This window comes from Anomaloglossus baeobatrachus, chromosome 1, assembly GCF_048569485.1.
Source record: "Anomaloglossus baeobatrachus isolate aAnoBae1 chromosome 1, aAnoBae1.hap1, whole genome shotgun sequence".
NCBI classification, from domain to species: domain Eukaryota; kingdom Metazoa; phylum Chordata; class Amphibia; order Anura; family Aromobatidae; genus Anomaloglossus; species Anomaloglossus baeobatrachus.
The window spans coordinates 224,078,985-224,091,087 of record NC_134353.1 but is presented as its reverse complement, the minus strand read 5'-3'; the positions used below and the strand labels follow the sequence as shown (position 1 = coordinate 224,091,087).

At 42.1% G+C, this 12,103-nt stretch overlaps 1 long non-coding RNA gene across 1 annotated transcript in view; it reads right to left on the bottom strand.

The window, feature by feature from the left end:
* Positions 1-4,148: 4,148 nt before the first annotated feature.
* The window catches only part of LOC142310712 (uncharacterized), a 60,188-nt gene continuing 52,233 nt past the window's right edge, over positions 4,149-12,103 (bottom strand). The window contains exons 2-3 of the long non-coding RNA XR_012754208.1: positions 7,010-7,086; positions 4,149-4,243 (exon numbers count right to left, since the gene is read on the bottom strand). This is a non-coding gene — a long non-coding RNA (uncharacterized LOC142310712). The remainder of the gene's footprint in view (positions 4,244-7,009; positions 7,087-12,103) is intronic.

The following is a 12,103-nucleotide window of genomic DNA, read 5'->3' as shown; positions in this document are numbered from 1 at the left end:
AGGAGGTAAGTGCGTGTGACGGAGGTTAACGACTTTGTGCGCCACGGGCAACTAATTGGGGCTTATGCGATTGCACGATTTATCGTCACCTGTGATGCCCGCATTACACTCTCTTAGATACCTACACACTTGGATTTAGTGCAGGGGCTCAATGGTCTGCACAGGAAAAAAAGAAAGTTCTACCACCAGTAGAATCGCTGTAGGCTTGGATTAGCAGCAGCGGTCAGATGACCTTGAACGGCGCATCATTAGAAATATAAATGCGCTACTCACCTGACTGCTGCAATGTGATGCTGATGGCGCAGTAATATCTCCTCCTACTGTACCAGTGCAACGACGGAGCAACCTGCGCTAGATCCAGGAGGGAGCCATTTTGTCAAGACAGCCCTTCTACATAAAGTTACCCATTGATTCCCTGCCATTCATCTCCTAGCATGCCCAGGTCCCCATGTTAAAGAAGAACTTCTATTAAAGCACCACTCCAGCATTTGTTTTTTTTTAGCACTGGAATGGTGTTTTAAATCTCAGTCTATTGGCCCCTGTTATCTAGTAGAAAAATATATATATATGCACACATATATATGAGAATCGGGTTTTAGCCGCGCTAAGAAACCACTGTTGTCAGGATGTAGATTAAATTAAAAATCTGAAGAAGGAGACGGTTTATGTCTCTGAAACGCGTTGGATGCTGTAATAAAAAGAGATTTTTAATTTAATCTACATCCTGACAACAGTGGTTTCTTAGCGCGGCTAAAACCCGATTCTCATATATATGTGTGCATATATATATATTTTTCTACTACGTCTTCACGGGGCCGCTGCTTGAACCACGCGGACACTCAGCTGAGCTGTCACTGAGGTTACTCGCGGCCACCGCTGCATCCACCGCTGGATCCAGGTAACCTCAGTGACAGCTCAGCTTCTATACTCCATAGTGATCGCGCGGCTGTCTTCATTTGCTGCATGGAGCTGACAGGAGTGGCGGTGTCTTCTGCAGCTCCTGTCACCTTCATGCAGCAGAGCTGGAAGCGACGCTGGACCATCCTGGATTCCGCCGGACATGGAGGGCTTTTTGGGGCTGATTAAATTGGTGAACCAGGGAATGTGTTTGTGTTTTTTATTTCTAATAAAGGATTTTTCAGGTGTGTGTGTTTATTTACTGTAATTTACAGATTAATCATGGAAGGTATCTCGGGGAGACGCCTGACATGATTAATCTAGGATTTATTGGCAGCTATGGGCTGCCAATAACTCCTTATTACCCCGATTTGCCAACGCACCAGGGCAAATCGGGAAGAGCCGGGTACTGTCCCAGAACAGTCGCATCTAATGTATGCGGCCATTCTGGGCGGCTGCTGACTGATATTGTTAGGCTGGGGGGCTCCCCATAACGTGGAGCTTCCCATCCTGAGAATACCAGCCTTCAGCCGTATGGCTTTATCTGGCTGGTATTAAATTTGGGGGGAACCGCACGCCAGTTTTTTTAATTATTTATTTATTTATTTCTATACTCCATAGTGACACGCCCACCGGCTGCTGTGATTGGTTGCAGTGAGACACCTGTCACTCAGCGTGGGGGCGTGTCTCACTGCAACCAATCATAGGCGCCGGTGGGCGGGGAAAGCAGGGAACACGAGATTGTTTAATGAGTGGCCGGCTTTTTCAAATTAGAAAAAGCCGCCGGAGCAGTGTGAACGCCGTGCAGAGCCGGTGATCGGGGATCGGTGAGTATGAGAGCGGGGGGGGGACACTTCAGTCACTCGGGGGATTACCGGTCACCGGTGAATCCTTCACCGGTGACCGCTAATCAGTACACGGCACACAGACAGAGCCGCGGCATGACAATGAAGTCGTGTGAAGTTCACCCGAGTTCATTCTCATCCCGCTACTCTGTCTTCCGACATGTAGTAATGACATTTTGCATCACACACGGACATTTCTCACGGACAACATAACCACACATCCGTGCAAGGAACGTTTTATTTGGACTCCCATAGGCTAACATTATGTCCATGTGTGCGTGCTCCGTCCCAAAAACGAACATGCTTCCGTGCCAAACGGAGCAAAAAACGTGGGACGCACACGAACACACGGAAGATCAAATAACACGCACGTGTGTCTTTTACCATAGAACAACATATGTGCACGTTTGGTCGTATCTCCGGTATGTACGGAACCGGACCAAACACGCACGTTTTAAACGGATGTGTGTTGCAGGCCTTACAATGTAAGTCTATGGAGCCTCGTCTTGACATATCATAGGCTTACACTGTGTGACCCAGAAGTGACTTTTACAGAGCACAGTGTTACCGGACAGTCTGCAGAGCGGTGATATCACTCAGAAGAAGAGCAGAACGGCGCTGGACACCATAGAGAGCAGCAGTAGGTAAGTATATTAGTATATCCACACTACATGCATACCGTGTTTCCTCGAAAATAAGCCCTACCCTGAAAACAAGCCCTAGCAGGAATTTTCAGCCTTTTTGGAGTAAGGCTTAAATATAAGATCTTCCTTGAAAATAAGCCCTAGCTCAATTATGAAGTGTCCATGTAGCTAAAAAAGTTAAAGAATACTGCAGTACACTTCATTAAAGAAAGCTGGGTGGTGTGTGCCTTTGGAGGGAGGGGGGAATTTATTCCCAACCCGTGTTTCCCCCAAAATAAGCTCTACTTCAAAAATAAGCTCTAGTGCATTTTTTGGGGCAAACATTAATATAAAGCTTATTTTACACGTCAGTGATTCTGGTACGTATATGACAGTTTTTTACGTACCAGAATCACTGACATACGCAGACCCATTAAAATTAATGGGTCTGCGCACACATCAGTGATTTTTCACTGACCGTGTCTCTGTGCGGCATACATGTGTGTCCATGTGCTCTGCACGGAGACATGTCAATTTTTTTACGGCATCACTGATGTCCCACGGGCCACACTATGGTGTGAGCCATGAAACATGAACCAGAAAAACACGGATATTGAAAATAAAAAGCATTTTATACTCACTTTCTCCAGTGACGCTGTCTCCAGCCTCTGCTCTCTGCTGCTTCAGAGCCGGCTAATTACTGTTATGCATATTCAGTTATGCATGACACCGTGACACGGAAGTAGCTGCAGCAGGGGCGGAAACACAGCAGAGCCGAAGAGTTCAGCGACACGGACAGCAGGAGCTTGGACAGGTGAGTATACGTCCATGTGCTATCACGGATGACTGATCACATATCACGGATAGCACATGGACAACCCATGTGTGCCGTGAATGACGGCACACGGAGGGACATATACATTTTAACACGTCAGTGAAAAACGTCTGTGTTTTTCACTGACGTGTGAAACAGGCCTAAGACTGTCTTATTTTTGGGGAAACACGGTATGTACACACATTTAATGAATAAATAACTTAATGGGAGGGCTTCTTTAAATCAGCCTTATCTCTCTTCCACCTCCACAAGCTTTCATGTGAATGAATCAGTGTTTCTTGATAGCATATGATTAAAAAAACAATATATTATATAGTTTTCTCAAAGCAAACCAAGAAAAATGCAATTTCAGTTGCTTTTCTTTCCATCATATAAGTCATCTGATAGAGTGGAATTTTCAACCAGTAAATTGATATTAAAGTATTTCTAAATGTTGGTAAAAAAAACAATTTTGAAATCTTCCATCATCCGGGAACATTGTCGTAAATTTAGTGTATGAGGTTTGTTCAGTTTATACAACCTTTATAGTTTTTATTGTGGCTGGATCATTTATAAATTACACGTCAGTTTTCATCTGAGTTATTTCCAGTTCTATCAGCAAACACCTTCTCATCTTTTTTATTGAACAGAGCTTTAAAAACAACTTACAATGTCTAGTAAAAGCTTGCACATTTTTCATACTCAGTTGACTACAAATACAATTCCAGAGGCATTATAAAGGTCATTGTTTTATGCTTCCACATCACACAGGCTGCGCTTTTGGAATAAAAGAGTCAAACTTTATAAATAATAATATTAAAAAAATGTTTCATATAAGACATGATGATCTGATTTTGTAGTCAGACATAAGCACTAAAGAAAAGTAATTTTATTACATAATGCAGAAGTCTATAACCTGAAGCTGTTCTCCTCTGAAACTATTCCCATCATAGAAAGGCAACATTAAACATTGAAGTCAGCTAAACCAAACAACGTTTGTGGGACTGGCTGACCATCTAGTATGTTTGTAGGACCACGACTCTCCTCTGACTGATGACACAGGGCTAGAGAATAAATGAATAGATACAATTCAATGTACGCTCATTTTGTTTTCCTGATAGATATACAAGTTATTTTATATAGATATATATATATATATATACACACACATATATATATATATATATATATATATATATATATATATATAGGGGACTCAACAGAGACAAGTTTTTAAGGTGTAAGGAGGGCACCTTACAGCAAACCTGTCAGGTTCCCATGCCCCTCAACCTAATAGTATTTGTACTTTTATTACTAAATACCCTGCCTAACCAGTACATTCTAGTGCATTATGCCTAATTGCATATTTAAAATAAGTCTTTATAAACTTTGTTTTCATTATGCTATATAGCCTTTTGACTAGTTGATGGGGTCTTTGTCGTCGTTGGGGCATTTGTTTCCCCACACAAGTCCCTCTCTGAGTGTTATCACCCCCCTGTGGGCATGATAACATGATTTGCAAGAGGCAAAGTCAATGTCATCACTAACTCTCTGCAAATCTTGCGCATGCGTGTGGCTTTCTTCACAAAATCATTGTGCCTCTGAAACTGGGTGTACACTTCTTGGCTTCAGAGAGATACACTGTGCATGTCTGGAAGTGAAGAAGTTTTCTTCCTCCTTTTTGGACATGCGCAGTGCGCCTCTCTGAGGCCAGGACGTGTACACCCAGCTTGAAAGGCACAATGATTTTATGAAGAAATTGCAGAGAGTTGGTGATGATGCTGACTCTTGCAAATCATGTTGGGCGTGATATCATGTTGAAAGGGCCAACTAGCCTCATCGACTTGTCAAAAGACTAATTAGCATATTAAAAACAGGGTTTAAAAAGACTTATTTTAAATATGTAATTATGTGTTAAACACAATAAAGGACAGGTCAGGCAGGGTATTTAGTCATAAAAATACAAATACTGGTGAGTTGGAGGCCATGGGGGACCTGTCAGGTTCCCATTTAAAGGTACCCATACAGTCTAATATTGGCCGAACCCAGTGTCGGCTGACACTCTAATGTTGGCAAACTAATCATCGCAGGAGATGTTAGTTGGGCTTGACTGATTTTGGACTACCTATTGCTTTGTTCTCACAGAAATAAGTCAATAGAAGAAACATCTGTTGGAGGCTTTCTCGTAGAGGACACAGGAGGACTCAGCCGAACGAGTGCTCCTGGTCATGAGAGAGATGCCCAAGTTGGCTGCCAGCCGAATGATGGGCCAAAGCATCTTTTTGACACAAACCATCTGATATGTATGGCCGACTTAAAGGGAAGGTGCCATGATTTAAAATGTTTGTATTAATAATGCTGATTATGGAATCAATTATTTTTAATACACAATTAAATTAATTGTTTATTTAATCCTGTTTTAACTCAAACACTGGGGGCTGACATCTTGGATTTGCTGTGTGCAACAACAGTTGCACACCTCAAATACAACAGCTCCTGTGCATAAGAGACAATAGTCGGGCTCCCACCTTATCTCCAGCACTGTAGCTGCTGCCTGCTGTGACCTAGACGCACCCCCTGGGTTGTCCAGATCGAAGCTCTGAATGGAGACCATGGCCATCTTTGTGGAGCCCACAGCCTATGCTCACTTTGCCCCTGAGCAGTGTTGTACTATAGATGTCACGCTGTGATCACCGCTCCTCACCGCTGTGCTCATCTAGGACCTTTTGGAAATACCCAGAAGTGGGAGTTGTGCATTCACACACATGAGAGCAGATTCTGCCCACTTTTACTGTAGTTGTAATGAGAGATAGTTGTTCACTAGGTTTCCAGCAGCTGCTCTCCCTAGTGTTTAAAGGGAACCTGTCATCAGGAATTTGGCTTTCAACCTAAACGTTTCCCCCTCTGCAGCTCCTGGGCTGCATTCTAGGAATTTTTTTGTACTTTTTGTGCCCCTTTTTAAACCAAAATAAACACTTTATAAACTTGTACCTTTCTGTTTGAAAATCTTGTTAATTTTCCATGGGGGCGGGCCGTGTGGCGTCCGTTGCTGTAGCTTACGCCGTCCCCCATGCTCCAAATCATGCCTCATAACACCGCCCACTGCGCCGAGGTCCCGTGCACGCCGGGACACCTAGTGACGTGGTCGCAGGCACGAGAGTATGGGCGGCGCTGTGATTGCATCGCAAGTGCGCGCCCATACTCTCGTGTGCGCGCTCTCCCCTCTGTACGTCGCTCAGATCCTCTGCTTCTCCTGTGCTCCGCTCCTCCCATCTATTTCCTGCTGCAGGGTACGATGGGAAGGAGGTGACGTCGGGCCGGCGCAGAACGCTGGAGGCAGTGGGGGAAAGGGCGGGCACGAGAGTATGGGCGGGCACTTGCGATGCAATCACAGCGCCGCCCATACTCTCGTGCCTGCGACCACGTCACTAGGTGTCCCGGCGTGCACGGGACCTCGGCGCAGTGGGCGGCGTTATGAGGCATGATTTGGAGCATGGGGGACGGCGTAAGATACAGCAACGGACGCCACACGGCCCGCCCCCATGGAAAATTAACAAGATTTTCAAACAGAAAGGTACAAGTTTATAAAGTGTTTATTTTGGTTTAAAAAGGGGCACAAAAAGTACAAAAACCTTCCTAGAATGCAGCCCAGGAGCTGCAGAGGGGGAAACGTTTAGGTTGAAAGCCAAATTCCTGATGACAGGTTCCCTTTAAGAGTGGAAAATATCAAACTTTTAAAATTATTTTGTATATTTTGGTCAAGTTTAAAAATAAATGATAATATTTAAACAAAACATTTAAACATAGATACTTTAAATTTTTTCACTTACTGAAATGTTTTGGGGTTTTTTTCATGGCACCTTCCCTTTAATAGTTGGAGTTATATCTGGTGGTGTCCTTGACATTACTACAAGAGAAGGAGAGGTGGGGAATAATTACAGAATTTCCATCGCACAAAGAAAAGGTCTAAAAGAAATGAAAGCTCTTGAAACTTTTAAAATATATGTTAATTTTGAACACATTGTTTTAATGTAAACAGGCATTTAAAAAATAAAATTCAAACCACTGTCACATTGAATTGAAAAAGTACCATCACCTCATTAATCCTTTCTTTTACAGTACTACAGACATGGTTTTGTATAAAATTTCTTAAAGAGCATAGAGTAAAAAAAACCCTAAATTTATAATCTCATTTAATATGCCAGAATTGCAAACAGCCATTCTGGTAACCTGTTCACTTGAATAGCATAGGGCCTGATTCATCAGAGCCTTTATGCCAGTATTGTGGTGGAAGAAAGGTATGAAAAGTAGCATAATTATGTGTATATGTATATGAAAATAATTGTACAGGGTGCCACATCATGCACAGTAAATAAGAATATCAAAGAGGAAAGGGAAGACAATGCATACAGGATGCGCACACCTAAATATATTAAACATGTATATCTTTATCAAAGTACAAGAACAAATAGAAACATTAAAAACAGTATCCAAAAGACAAATCTGGTATAACCACAGTGGGCTCATAGAGGCGAATAGATAATGAACAAAAAAGCCCCAAAATAGATGATAGACAGTACAATAATACTTATCTATAAATAAACCACATACAAACTGTAATAAATCCACATAGAAATCAAGATACGGTGCGGTTTCAGAAATTTACAATGTATAACACATAGAGTACTAGGAGCAGAGAGGACCATGAATAAATCTGACCTAGACACATGGGCTGGCACAGAAGTGCATCTTACTAGACCCCAGTACATAAGACAATAAAGGGGGCTTTACACGCAACGACATCGCTAACGAGATGTCGTTGAGGTCACAGAATTCGTGACGCACATCTGGCCTCGTTAGCGACGTCGTTGCGTGTGAAACGCAGGACCGACCGTTAATGATCAAAAATACTCACCTAATTGTTGATCGTTGTCACGTCGTTCTAATCCCAAATATCGTTGTTATTGCAGGACGCAGGTTGTTCGTCGTTCCTGCGGCAGCACACATCGCTATGTGCGACGCCGCAGGAACGAGGAACAACATCGTTCCTGCGGCCGCCGGCAATAAGGAAGGAAGGAGGTGGCCGGGATGTTCCTGCCTTTATCTCCGCCCCTCCGCTTCTATTGGGAGGCGGCTTAGTGATGCCGCTATGACCCGAACGAACCTCCCCCTTAAAGGAGAGATTGTTCGGCTGCCACATCAACGCCGGTGAAGAGGTAATTGCGTCTGACGCTGCCGTAGCGATATTGTTCGCTACGGCAGCGATCACCCCGTGACGCGCCACCGAGGTGGGCGGGTGTTATCGCTTGCGACATCGCTAGCGATGTCGCAGTGTGTAAAGCCCGCTTAAGAGGGATGTAGTATATAGTCACCTCAGTATGGAAGTAGGGTGTATAGAAAGAAACAACACGATTCTAAATGGGTCCAGAATTATGGAGCGCCATGTCACAAAGTAAAAGTGATAAGTGGCTCAAGGAACAAAACATTTACATTTTGGGTCCATGGTCAAAATACTCCCAGAACTTAATCTCATTGACAACCTATGGTAAATCTTCAAAAAGTAGGTAGAGAAAAACACAAAGAACTCCAAGCAATGATTAGGCAAGAATAGGTTGTTATCAGTCAGTATATGACCCACAAGCTGATATCCAGCAACCAGGGCAAAGAGCAGAAGTCTCATGAAATAAGGGTCAACATGAAACAAGACACTGCATAAACTTGATGCATTTGTTAATAAGAGTTTAAGAACTTCTGAAATGCTGATTATATTATAATTATATTTCAGTAACCATAGAAACAGCTGACTAAAAGATCAAAAATCACTGAAGCAGCAAACTTTGTGAAAGCCAAAATTTATCTCAGTCTCACAACATTCTTGAAGTTTGCATCAGCGCTTACCAGCAGTGCACACAGTGGAGCGATACTGCATACAGAATATGCAGGGCAAACCAAAGGTTTTGTAGAAACTAAATGTCATGTAAGAAGCCATAGGATGCTACAGATTCCTATGGAACAAAACTGTAGAATGAATCAAATTCAACCTTTGTAGTTGGGTGCCATCTACTGGTTTCACTGAGGATATAAAACCAAATGTAATGGACAGATATATAGAAATAAAAATCTGAAGTGTCAAAAGTATTTGTCTGAATTTAATGTGAAAATAGTCTGGAAAAGGGGAACTTATCACTTTTATTATTGTCTTTTCCTCCCTCTCTATTGCAAATACCATCAACAAGCAGCTTGTATCTGGCGATACATCCCCATCTATAACAAATGGCTGAAGAAATGGGGTGAGTGTGGTAAAGGATATGCGGTAAAAAGTGAAGTAGTAGCAGGGCTGGCCATGACAAAAAGCACATTTTAATTAACCATTGTTTTTTAAAATTAATAACCACTTAAAGGGACTCTGTCAGCACAGAATGACTGTTCAGACCAAGCACAGACCCTCGTGCATCCTGGCGAGGCCAAACATTTAAGTGCACCTTTCCATCTGCTTGTTTTCTATCTGCACCGTTCTCTGGATTTATGAAATTTCAGCTGTCAATCAAAGAAAAGTAAGGGGAGATAGAGGGAAAACAAGCAGGTGGGAAGGTGCGCTTAAATGTTTGGCCCCGCCATGATGCACGAGCGCCTGTACTTGGTCTGAACAGTCATTCTGTGCTGACAGTCCCTCTAAAGTTTCCTGACAAGCTAAAACTGAAACAAGGGATGAAAGAAGCATAGAAGTAATGAATGGACAGTGTGGAGTTTGTTATTTTGAGGTCAAATAAAACCATAAAAATATTATTGCAGTACTGTAGAACGTTACAGCAATGGATTTACACAGAAATATTGTCTGTGCACTTACTCCAAGGGTTAGTTTCTGCCTGACTAATTCTGGTTTCCTGCCACACTTCAAGATATAATGATAAGAAATTTAGATTGAAAAATACTGCGGAATATGTTGGTGTTATCTAAATAAAAATGATTATTATTGTGAACCCCACTGGGGACAGTGATAATCATGTCTGTAAAACACTGTGGAATTAATAGTGAGTAAAATAATTTTAAAATAAATTATAATATGATCGAGTCTAAGCCTTTGTTTTTCCAAGCTGAATAACCTGTGTTAATAACCTTGGCTCCCTCTCTCTGCACCCGCGCTAGTTCAGCTATGTCTTTCTTAGTATACTCTGTACAATATTGGGCTCCAGTGTATGTGTAGCTGCACTAGTGAGCTGTATAGAAGCCAAACTGTGGCATGAGACATGTGACATGAGCATCTACGCCCAGAGGCATAACAATCACGGTCTCAGAGGTCTCAACTGGCCCTAGGAGTGGAGGGACCCGTCAACCTTAGCACCTATTTCATCTGGATGTGCACCTGAGGACGCATATCCAGCTGAAACTCATAGCTGTGCAGTGACCCTTCAGGTCTCTGCACTACACACTACACGCCACCAACCAAACAGTGGCTGGCAGCTGATGTCGGCATGCTTGTGACTAGGGGTGCATGACAGTGACCTCATGTGTCGCCATAGCAGGCACACCCATGTCAGCTTTCGAACACTGCATTGGCCACAGAGGATGATGCAATGAGGGAGCCAGGAAAGGTGAGAAGAATGTGGGGTTTTTTTATCATTAACCCATTAATGACCTATGACATTGATGTCAGTTCCCACATCATGACGTGCTTTGTATGTCATGGATTTAAACTGTCACTCTATGAAAACATATAGTGACAGCTCCATACTGGCAGCAGTCTCTGACAGGTAACCGCATGGGAATAGATGTTGGGGCCAATTCCAGCATGTAAACGATGAGAAGTGCTGAAAAATCTTGGCTGACAGCAAAGCTCCTGCAGTTATGGCAAAGGTGTGCACCACCCCTGGGTGATAAGCCTTCTGGATGGCGCAATCGATAGCTATTGTGGCATTTAGAAGTTTGTGAGAGAGGGGGATTAGTCTCTCATCCACCATCAGCACCCCCACAACAAAATCATGGTGAGCCTATGGTTGTCATGGCACCAAGAGATCAAACAATGACCTCCTGGTGTGCCAGGTATGGTGGCCTGTTAGACTCAGCCAAAGCCAGGGTATAACAGGCATTCTGTCAGTGTAATCTGGCATTTCTCATGTATTGCAATAAATGTCAATTGCAATGCATGAGACCAGTGATCAAAATATTAAAAGTTAAAGTCCCATAGAGGTACTAAGTAAAAATGTAAAAATAATAAAAAATTATTAAAAAAATAAATAAATAAAAAAATAAAAATCCCACAAAATAAGGAAGAAAAAGTATTACAACAATAAATACAAATTTATGTAAATACAAAAATAAACTACAAATATAAATAGTACAAATATTTGTTATTGGTGCATCCAGAACATGACATGATCTATAAAAACTGTTCCATTATTTAACCCCTACAATGAACACTGTAAAAATGTAAATAAAAAACAGGGTAAAAAAACTATGCTTTTTCATCATACCTCCACAATTAAAGTCTATTCAAATGTAATCAAACAGACAAATGGAAATAAAAAGGGTACCGCTGAAAACATCATCTTGTCCCACAATAATCGGGCCATGACACGGCTCCATCAGCGAAGCAATAACAAAGCTAAATCTCTCAGAATATAGTGATGCAAAAACTGTACTTTTTCTATAAATTGTTTTTATTGTGTAAAAAGAGGCAAAACATAAAAAAAATTATAAATGTGCTATTGCTGTAATCGTACTGAACCCAAGAATAAAGCTGTCTCCTCACTTTTACCACAAGATGAACTGCATAAAAAAACAACAATTTCTGAATTGCTGGTTTTTGTTCATGCTACATCCCAAAAATTCAGAATAGAAAACGATCACAAAATATTATGTGCCTAAAAATGGTACGAATAAAAACATCAACTCATACAGCAAAAAACAAGCCCTCACATGACACT